The following is a 10,054-nucleotide window of genomic DNA, read 5'->3' as shown; positions in this document are numbered from 1 at the left end:
ACACAATGGATGTATGAATAGATTGCGATAAGAATTGTACGAGCCCCCAATAAAATAATTTAAAAATTTTTACTTGAAAGGCAAAAAAAAAAATTGCCTTTTTTTAGGTAATGTATGATACAGATGTGCTTTATACAATTGATGTATGTATGGATTGTGGTAAGAGTTGTATGAGCCCCAGTAAAATGATTTTTAAAAATGTAAAAAAAAAAAAAGATGATCGCCCACGAACACTGCACACTGGAAAAGAATCTATATGGGACCCAAGGGTCAATCATTACTCTAAAGCAAAATTGGAAGAGGAATGACTTAGAGAAATTAGAGTATTGGAAATGGAACCTCCAGGATAGAATTAATGAGAAGACACATTGTCAAGAAGGTAACCAATTTCAGCAAGCAATTTATGTCGTTAATTGTTAAATGTGAATCTAAGTTTCCAGTGTAAACGTACAAAAACAATAAAATATGATTTAAAAAGCTGACAACATAGGAAGCATTATGGTTTCCTATAATATCATAAAGGGTTTCTACGAGTGGTGTTGACTTATGGCACACAGCAAACCCACAATGTCTTAGGAGCAGAGTCGGCTAGGAGAACCCCAGATATCAGTGACTTAATGAGATAGAAGCAGGCAGAGATCCCGGCTCCTTCTAGCTGCTTGCTCTGCCACCTCATGCTCCTAGATGATTGCTTGAATTCCAGCCATGATGCTTGTGTTCCAGCAGCAGCAAGGAGAAGTGATCAAAGAACAGCCTGACATGTGTCTGTCATCCTTTAAAGATACCTCTGAGTTGTATACACTCAAGATGAGGTCCGATTTACCAGAACTTACTTACACAGCCAGGTCAAGCTGCAAGGGCTATGTCGTCTTTATTCTTAGGGTTATGCTACACACGCATAGCTGGAAATCAGAGGCACTGTGACAAAGGAAGACTAAAGACTGGCCACTGGAAGATCATCGCGGCGTGTGCCTCAGTGTAAGCCCGGAGGTGCCTTGAGGCGGCCTCTCCAGCTCCTAGAGAACTCTCCGCTCTGCAAGGTGACTGACTCCATCCCTCTGCCATTAACATCAAGGAGCCCTGGTGGTGTAGTGGGCTGTGCACTGGGCTGTTAACCACAAGGTCAGGGGTTCAAACATACTAGTTAGTCTTTGGGAGAAAGATGAGGCTCTCTACTCCCGAAAAGAGTTACCATTTGGGAAACTCAAGGGGGCAGTTCTACTTTGTGGCCATGAGTCAGGTCAACTCCACAGCAGTGAGTTTGTCTGAGTTGGCGGAAACCTGTCGCTCTTTGCCTAATGACCCCTTTCTTTCAAATCATTTTAATGGGGGCTTGTACAGCTCTTATTACAATCCATCCATCCATCCATCCATCCATTGTGTCAAGCACTTCTGTACATATGTTACCATCATCCTTTTGAAAACATTTTCTTTCTACTTGAACCCTTGGTATCAGCTCCTCATTCCCCACCCTTCCTTCCCCACCCTCCCTCCCCCATGAACCCTTGATAATTTGTAAACATTTTTTTTCCATGTCTTACACTGTCTGATGGCTCCCTTCACTCACTTTTCTGTTGTCCATCCCCCAGGGAGGGGGCCATACATCAATCATTGTGATCGGTTCTCCCTTACTCCCCCCTCCCCTTCCCTTACCCTCCTGGTATTGATACTCCCGTTATTGCCAATGGCCCTTTGCTGTACAATACCATTGAAAGGTATCAATGGTACCCAAGTCTGTTCTTGCCCAATCATCTCTTAACATTTTCAGATCTTTGCTCACAAGTTTGAAAGATCTCAGCAGCCTGGTGGGGAGCCATGACTTGCCAGTGCCCTCCTACAAACATAACCCCCTCATCTGGGCCCAGTGTCCCGGATTCAGTGTGACCCATAGAGAATATAATTTAGTTACTTGGCAGTAGAATCGGCTTTCTTTCTCCTGGGAAGCAATCCATAGGTTTGAACCCCTGACCTTGTGGCGAGCAGCCCAATGCACAGCCCACTGTGCCACCAGATATAGGAGAAGTGGATTGGAGTCCCCAGTTGGAGCAGGTCGTCTTGCGAAGCCGAGAGCTCTCCGTTATCCATCAGCACAGCCTTCCTCCGCACATCCCACATCTAGTCACATGTCCATGCTTGGGAGAGTGTGGGCCACTGCGGGTCACACCTCTGAGCCTGGTGGGACTTGTTGTCTACTCAGCCTCACTGTTGTGCTCTTGTGGGCATCCTGGTTCAAGGTAACCCATCTGTCACCATCCTTGGGCACATGGTTCAATCTCCAAAGCAGGCCCTTCTCACGTGACCGTGCCAACGGTCAGTTTGCTCTAGTGAGGCCCTTCCTTTGACACCGTGACTGTCAGATGTTTCAGGGTCGGCATCTTCCACCCTCCCCGTGAACTCCAGTTTATTTATTGCCTTCCTCTGGGGAAGTTGATTTCCCTAAATAAGGTGCAAGGTCTTTCAGAGTGATGGAAAGTGCCCCAGATTCAGAGCATGTCACAGATTGGGCGGGTCCCCCGAGAGAGCCTCTGAGACACAGGTCAGCATGTGGTGGGTTCCTTAGAGAGTTTTCTTGGGATCAACATCTCTGAAGGGCAAGAATTGGGAGGAGGGAAGGGTCATGCGACAGGGGAGTCTTACTGCAATGTCTCAGCCTCCCCACTGTGAGTTCTGAAGCTGCAGTGAGCCTTCAGAGTTGTCCCAAATTGGGGCAAGAAGGCCAGGTCTTCCTACCCCCAGGACAGCCCCAGGACATTGGACGTGAGCAAGTCTTCGTGACCCCTCGTTAGCCAGGCAACCTCCACAGGCGTCTGGGAAAAATAAATTCTTCTCTCCTGAAACGGAGTCTGGACAGTGCATCACCATGTCCAGCACAGAGCGGAGGACCTGTCAATTGTCTTGGGGAACCTCAGGCTCTTCTTTTACAAAACAGTGGGGTGTCATCGGAGGGGATGGACGAGGCTGGGCCATGGTCTGGCAACCTGGTATGGCAGGAACGCTGCTCTGAGTCGGGAAGAGATTCCCAGGTCTGCCCACAAACTTCCCGCCCTGCCTGGGCTTTGCGATGGGCATCACCAGAAGGCTAGGAGATCACTTGGACCACTGCCCGGGATGGGCGTTTGGATGAAAGGGAGTTAGCCTTAGGGACCATCTGGAATGAGCTCCTGGGGAACTCACTGTTGGATGTTTGTCCTCAGAACCCTAGCAAGGCCCCGGGGGAGGCGGAAGCAGTCGAGGGCAGAGGAAGTTGGAGTGTCTTGGTGATCCAATGCTGCGATAACAGAAATGCTACAAGAGTGGCTTTAACAAACAGTTAAATTGGTTTCCTCGCAGCTTAGGGGCTAGAAGTCCAAATAGAGTGTTCTGGCCCTCAGGGCTGGCTCCCCCTTTGTCTCCTGGTACTTGAGGCTTCCAGCACAGGGACCCTGGGTCCAAAGGACATGCTTTATTCTTGGCTCTACCTTCTTAGTGGCTGCAGGTCCCCCACTTCTCTCTCCTCCTCTGTCTCTGGAATTTACTGGTTTATCAGACGAGAGAAAAGCTCCCTTACTGCTACCGTCACGTAGCGGTTGATCTGTTGTGCAGACAGCCTCCTGCCTTTCTCTATAGAGAGAGTGGCGCCCTTGCCAGTGAGTGACAGAAATGTTGGCACGCCAGTGGGTGGCAAAGCTGTTCACGTTGGCATCCTTCATGTGCACAGCATCAAAAGAGCCAGGGTGTCTTTCTCTGTGGGTGATCATGCCAACGCAGGTAAGATTAGCCCCGTGGATCACCATCTGCACACTGTCTAATTTGATGCAATCACAGGCCTGCTGTCAAACCAATCACAACTGTGTCCTCCTCCTCCGTGAGAGGATCTGGGTACCGCATGGTTCCAGCATCAGGGGTCGCCAGGTGTGAGAGTCCCTTTGCACCAACAAATACCTTCCTCACTTTCCACAGCTGTGATACAACGAACAGCAGAAGGGCCTTTGGTGCCACGGGTCAGGTGGAAATGCTCCCCCGTCTGCTCAGTGCTGAAGGCGTCCATGAATCCAGCAGGGTGCGCGATGTCCATTAGCATCTTGCTGTCAATCCTGATGAAGCGCTGCATAGAGAGCTTCCTGATCTCATCCCCAGTCAAGACATAGTTAAGCCTACTCCCAAGGAAGATTAGGAGGGAGAGATACTCTCTCAGCTTGTGGAGGCCTGTCAATGGGTGAGATGCAAAAATCACCAGTTGGTTTGCTGGGCAGCCCATGCTGAGTCGAGGCCACACGCATCAAGTGCTCCTGGGCACCTCGAGGCTGGCCGGGGCGAAGTGCTATCCCTTACCTCCTGTAAGATAAAAGGCGATGCAGGCCCCACCCCGAGAGCCACTCCGCTCACACTGGATAGGGATAGGGATGGGGATGGGGGAGAGGGAAAGGGCTGGGGAGAGAGGGAAGCTCCCCACTTCTCTCCTCTTTGCCCATGGCCTCCATGTAGCCCCAGAGAAGATTTTTGGATGCAGGATCCCCTGGACCAGCCAGGCCGAGAACTGTGCCTTCCCCCCACACCCTGGGGAGGACCAGAGCGGCCTCTTGGCTTCTCTCTCGTCTCTGGAAGGTAGTGTCCTGAGCAAAGAGAGAGGAAGGAGGTTCTCTTCCCACTTTCACCTGGGGCCTGGACCCCGATCACCTCCTTTCCAGAAGAAAAAGGGTGTGCGGGCCTGGGTGGAGGCATCCCGCCCAGGACTTCCAGGACCCTGGATCTCTGTGAGGGTCAGCACGGTTGGCCATCTCCAAAGCTCAGTGCTGCCTCCTCCGGCCCTCAGGCATCCCTAGTCTGGTGGCAGCACCCTCCCCGCCCAAAGCAGTCCTGGCGGGGAGGGGGGAGCAGGAAGGGCAAGTAGAGGGGACTCCTTTTCTGGAATGGCCCCCCCGGCTCCAGAGAGGACAAGGATGTGGCTAAAGCCACGCCGTTAGAGACAGAGCCTCCGTCCTTCAAGTGGTCCGACTTCAACGGGCACTCGTGGAAGGGCTTTCTCTGCTCTCTAAGCGGGTCAGAGAGCTGGCAGGAGAGCAAGCCTTGGGGGTAGGCCAACCCTTGTGGTACCACCTGCCCCTCCCATGGGCACGGCTTCAATCTGCCGAGGAAAGTGGGAGCGCAGGGGTGGGGGAAGCAGAGCCTACACAGCAGGGAGGGACCAGGAGGCCAGGCCAGGGAAGGCAGAACGGGAGGGAAGGGCTTGGGGACAGAGGGAGCCGCAGAAAGAGCAAACAAACAGAGTCCTGGAAAGAACTGCTTTCTCCTTTCCAGGCTCCCCGCCCGCTGGAGACGGCAATTTAGACTAACGAGTCATAATTTGATGACAGCCAGTCTCACGTGCTTACAAGCCTCTCACGACTCGCACCGCCCTCTAATGCTTATCCATTTGTCCTTGCTTGTGAACGACGGGGAGCCCTGTGGCATCGTGGTCAGGTGCTGGCCTACCAAGTGCAAAGCCAGCAGTTCAAACGCCCCCAGCCGCTCTTCAGGAGGAAGATGGGACTTTGTCCTGCGGTCAGCAGTGACCCATCCCTGCCCTGCAGGGTCGAGACGAGTCCGCCTGGACTCAATGGCTCTGTGTTTGTTTTTGTTTTTTGTTTTTTTGGCCAATCGAACCAACCCCTAGCCCCTTCACCCCAAGCACCCTCTTTGACTGCACCCACCGCTTTGAATGGACAGAAAAGGCTCCGAGCCTTTCCGGGCACCTGTCCTCATAAACGTGCCACTGTGACCTCAAGATCCGCCCAGCACTGGTCTCGTTTGTAACCCCAGGACTGTTGTCTGTGAGTCCTCGTCCAGCTTCTTCCAGCAGGGCAAACAAGGTTCCCCGGGGAAGGGACAGTGGGGCCTGGGCTTCTGCCACCCTCCCCCTGGGCCTGGACAGGGGGCTCCCCTCTGGTCCTTGTCCCTGTCCTTCTGGTGTATTGGAAACAGATGTTTGGATGGAATCGGCCCTCCTTTGTACTAACATTTACACTCTCCGTATGTCTGCTGGCCCCTCCTCCCCCTCCTCTCTGTCCTCCTCGCTAATGTTTTAATCCCGAAGCCTGCATACCATGTAAATATTTAATCCCATCCCTGTTTTCCTGTTTATGATCGGTATAAATCCTGAGCTCATGCCCTGTGCATCTGTCCCGCTGCATCTGTCTGGGAAGGAGAGGCCTGAGGGAGTCCCGTCCCATGTCTGTCTTCCTCCTGGACCGCGGCCGAATCCAGTGCTCTGGTCAGTGTGTCCCACTAACTCCGCCTGCTCCTTCTCTGAATTGTTCACCACATGCTCGGGACTGTGTGGATGACATCATTTCCTTGTCACAAGAATCTCCCAGATGGCCACGCTCTTGCCATCTTATAGAGGGGACAGGAGGCTCCGAGAGGTTCTGCCACGTGCCCAAGGCCTGGGGATGGACCATTCCGCCTAGCACCTGTCCATCCTCTTGTCCAGCCTCCCGCTTGCCCTGTCTGCTGTGTGGTGGTGTGCTGATGGACGGATGTGAAGGTGGGGGTCTCAGTGATGACTACCCACCTGCGCCCCCAGCAGGGCAGCCTCTGCCTTGCCCTCTGCCCAGGGAGAGTTCAGTGTCCTGTCCGGTGAGGGCATCCCACTGGGCCGGGTTCTGGCTCTGGGTTGCACTGTAGCATGGCCTGGGGAGCTCTCAGGAGAAGGTGCCAGGCCCCGCCTAGAATCAGCGACCGAAGAGCCCAGAGGCTGGTGCCCAGGTGTCAGCATTTGTGAAAATGCGCCTCCATTGGGTCCCCAGCGTGGTCAGGGTTCAGAACCACTGGGTCAGAAGAGGGCGAAAGGGGGGCTCCTTTGCAGGGGCCCGTTTGTCCACAAATGGTCTAAATCCACAGATTCCCGCCTCCGAGGACCCCTCTTCCCGTTTGGGGTGTGTGTCCCACAGCTCGGGGCTCCCGATGGACGTCCTGAGATCGCTCAGACCTGTCGGGACTCCAGAGCGAGACGAGTCACTGCCATCAGCCGGCAGGCTGCAGAGGCATCCGTCCCCTCCCATGGGGGTGAGCGCGGGGAGGTGGGGGGCAGGGGCGTGTGCGTCATCGGGAGGGTGGAGTGCAGGACAGGGAATGCTGAGGCCCCACAGGGTGGGGTCAGGACATCACATGCACTCCTGCCCCCAGCTCTTTGGTCTCTTGGGCTCCCAGCCTCAAGCTCCACCCTTCTTCTGCTGCTGCGCCCCCCCACCCCCTCACTGCCATCAAGTTGGTCTGACTCATGGTGACCCTGTGGGGTTGATTAGAACCTCCCAGGAGGTTTCCAAGGTTCTAATCGTATGCAAGCGCTCGACGCATCCTTTTGCCGTGGAAGTGGGTGGCGGATTCAAACCTCGAATCCTTCTGCCCGTAGCTGAGTGCTTACCTACTGCGCCACCAGGCTCCTGCCCAGCCTTCCCGAGCTCCTGTTAAATCCAGGCTTATGTCAAAGCCTGGAGAATTTCCAGATCGGGCTCAGGGGCTGCCTAAGAGAGGCTGAGTTAGTCCGGGTGGACTAGAGAAACAAACTCATAGACACTCATATGTGTATAGAAAAGAGCTTTATATCAGAAGTAATTGTACATTAAGAAGACACCCCAGCCCAGTCCAGATCAAGCCCCTAAGTCCGAAATTAGCCCATATGTCTAGGACCAGTTTGTAAATTCATCTCCAGACTCATGCCAACACATGCAATGACACTGAATTCAGGGAGATCACAGGACAGTGGGTGGAAAGTTTTGTGGATCCAGTGGTGGTAGAAGCATCTCAGCGCTGGCAGGGGTCTCCACCTGGCTCCTTCAGCCCCAGGGCTCTAGTGTAGCTCCATGTGTCTTGTCAACAGGAATGTCTCACAGGGAGTGAGCCAGTGTCCCGTCTCCAGTGAGCTATTTATCTCCTTTGTGGCTCCAAATGAGGTCATCAAGCTGCAACCTGATGGACAGGCTAAACTCCACCCCTTCATAAACTCTGCCCCTTCACTCTTAATAGTCTCAAATTGACAACAGATTATGTAACTACCACAGAGGCACATTGCCTTGCTCCACACAGGCCTGTAGGTCCCCCAGCTTAGTGCTCACAGCAAGGTGCCTGGCTTGGACTCCTCCGGCAATCCCAGTTCTCTGCACACCCGCCTCCCCTTCTGCATTAGACAGAGGCTGGTCCAGATTACTGGTTCTCTAACTGCACTGTGCCGTCGAATCTGCTAGGGCGCTTTCAAAAATACTGGTGCCTGGGAATCCTCCTCAGAGATGCGGATGTCGTTGGTGTAGGCAGTCAATTGAGCATCAGTAGATTCAGAAGATCCGCAGGCCATTCCAATTTGCAGCCACTGGTCTGGTGTAGAGGTTAAGCATTAGGCTGGGACCCGAAAAGTTAGCAGTTCTAAACCAGCTGCTCTGCATGACAATGAGGAGGCTTTCTACTCCTGTAAAGGGTTACAGTTTCAGAAACCCAGAGAGGCAGTTCTACCCTGTCCTATAGCGTCTCCATGAGTCGGAATCCACTTGATGGCAGTGAGTTGGGTTCCCATTTGGGTAGAAGCGCTTGTAAACCAGGGTCACGCCATGGCACACGCTAATATGCATTTGAACCAAAGCTCAAACCAAACTCACTGCCCACGAGGCGATGCCAACGCGTAGTGACCCTATAGGACAGGGTAGAACTGCCCCTGTGAGTTTCGGAGACTGTAACACTTACGGGAACCGGAAGCCCTGTCTTTCTCCCATGTGGTTGAACACCATCCTGTTAAGAGGAGTGAACTTGGAGTTGGCTCCAGCTGCCCACCTGCCCACTGTGGGTGGACCTGCAACAAAAGCCCTTGGGGTCCGACCAGTGCCTCAGTGGTCCTCCAACTGAGGCACCCACGGGGGTTCCTGCTGATGCTCCCAGTGGTTGGCCGTGTTGCAGGTGAACCGTGGGGCGGTTGTTTGCAGCATCGATTTTTCTGGAAGGTTGCAGGAGAAAAGGCACGAATCACGTCGCAGGTGGAAGCCCGTCTGTGTATGCATCAGCACACATTCAGAGGAGAGAAGAAGTGCTCCTCTTCACCCCTTCAGGAAGGCTTCTCAGGGGACATGGTGCTCCAGGGAGGAGCTTGGGAAAAGGGAAAGGAGCAAAGAACGGATCGGGAGCAGGACAAGGCTCTGCAGACAAACCCAGACAACGCTTTTCTTGCCCTTGGCCTATGAATTCCAGAAACCCCCCCAAAGATCCCTCTTCCCTCAGCACCGCTCCCCATCCCCAAGTTCTCGGCCATATTTTAGAGGTGGCTCTGGCCCTCAGCCTGCCTATCTAGAGCAGCTGTGTGTGGGATTTCAACACTGAAGCCGGTTCCTTCCACCCCTGCCTGCAGCTGGGTCATGATTGCAGAGGAAGCTGCTGGCCCCTCAGGAGGGGGCATGGCCGGCTGCCCCAGTGTCCCCGTTCCTTTCCCTAAACTATGTGCTCTGGGCCCCAGGCCTAAGAAGCCTCCCTGAGTGATCAGGGCAGGACTGGGTCTGGGGAAGGAACAACGGCATTTTCTCTGTGTCCTGCGTGAGACCTGCTGGGCAGGATCGGCCTCACGCTCCTCTCCCAGGACACAGAGGGGCAGGGCTTCCAAGAGACTGGGCACAGCCCAGTGGGAGGAGCTTCGGGCCAGGGTCCCGGGTCCTCTGTCCAGTGAGGGACTCATGAGCCGCACAGGCCACCAGCTTCTCTGCAGAGCACTTGCTCTGTCTGGTCAGCGCTGCGTCAGCATTATCTTGAGGTCTGAGCTTCCTCTCTCAGAGTCATGGTGGGCCCTTATGGGCAGTGCACTCAGGTGCTCCGTAAGCATTTATTATCTGAGGGGACCGTCCTCGTGCGTCTGTCAGTTTGTCATCCTGTGGCGGCCTGCAGGGTGCCGTGATGCTTGCAAGCTAGTCCTGGGGCATTTCAAACACCCCCTGGTGTCATCGGATCCTCCAGAGTAAGATAGACCAGGAAGAAGGACCACTTCGGAGGGAGCAGCCATGGGAAACCTTAGGAATAGTAGTGGGACATTGTCTGATAGAGAGCCCAAGAACGGATGCCTCGGGTC

The 10,054-nt window shown here is 53.8% G+C and overlaps 1 pseudogene; it reads right to left on the bottom strand.

Annotated features, from left to right (window-relative positions):
* Positions 1 to 10,054, bottom strand: part of LOC101654838 — a 58,595-nt pseudogene that overhangs the window by 23,055 nt on the left and 25,486 nt on the right.

This window comes from Echinops telfairi, unplaced genomic scaffold (genome assembly GCF_000313985.2).
Source record: "Echinops telfairi isolate 266 unplaced genomic scaffold, ASM31398v2 ScPeMD7_3533;HRSCAF=4204_1, whole genome shotgun sequence".
Classification (NCBI taxonomy): Eukaryota; Metazoa; Chordata; class Mammalia; order Afrosoricida; family Tenrecidae; genus Echinops; species Echinops telfairi.
This window is presented reverse-complemented; position numbering and strand designations above follow the sequence as displayed.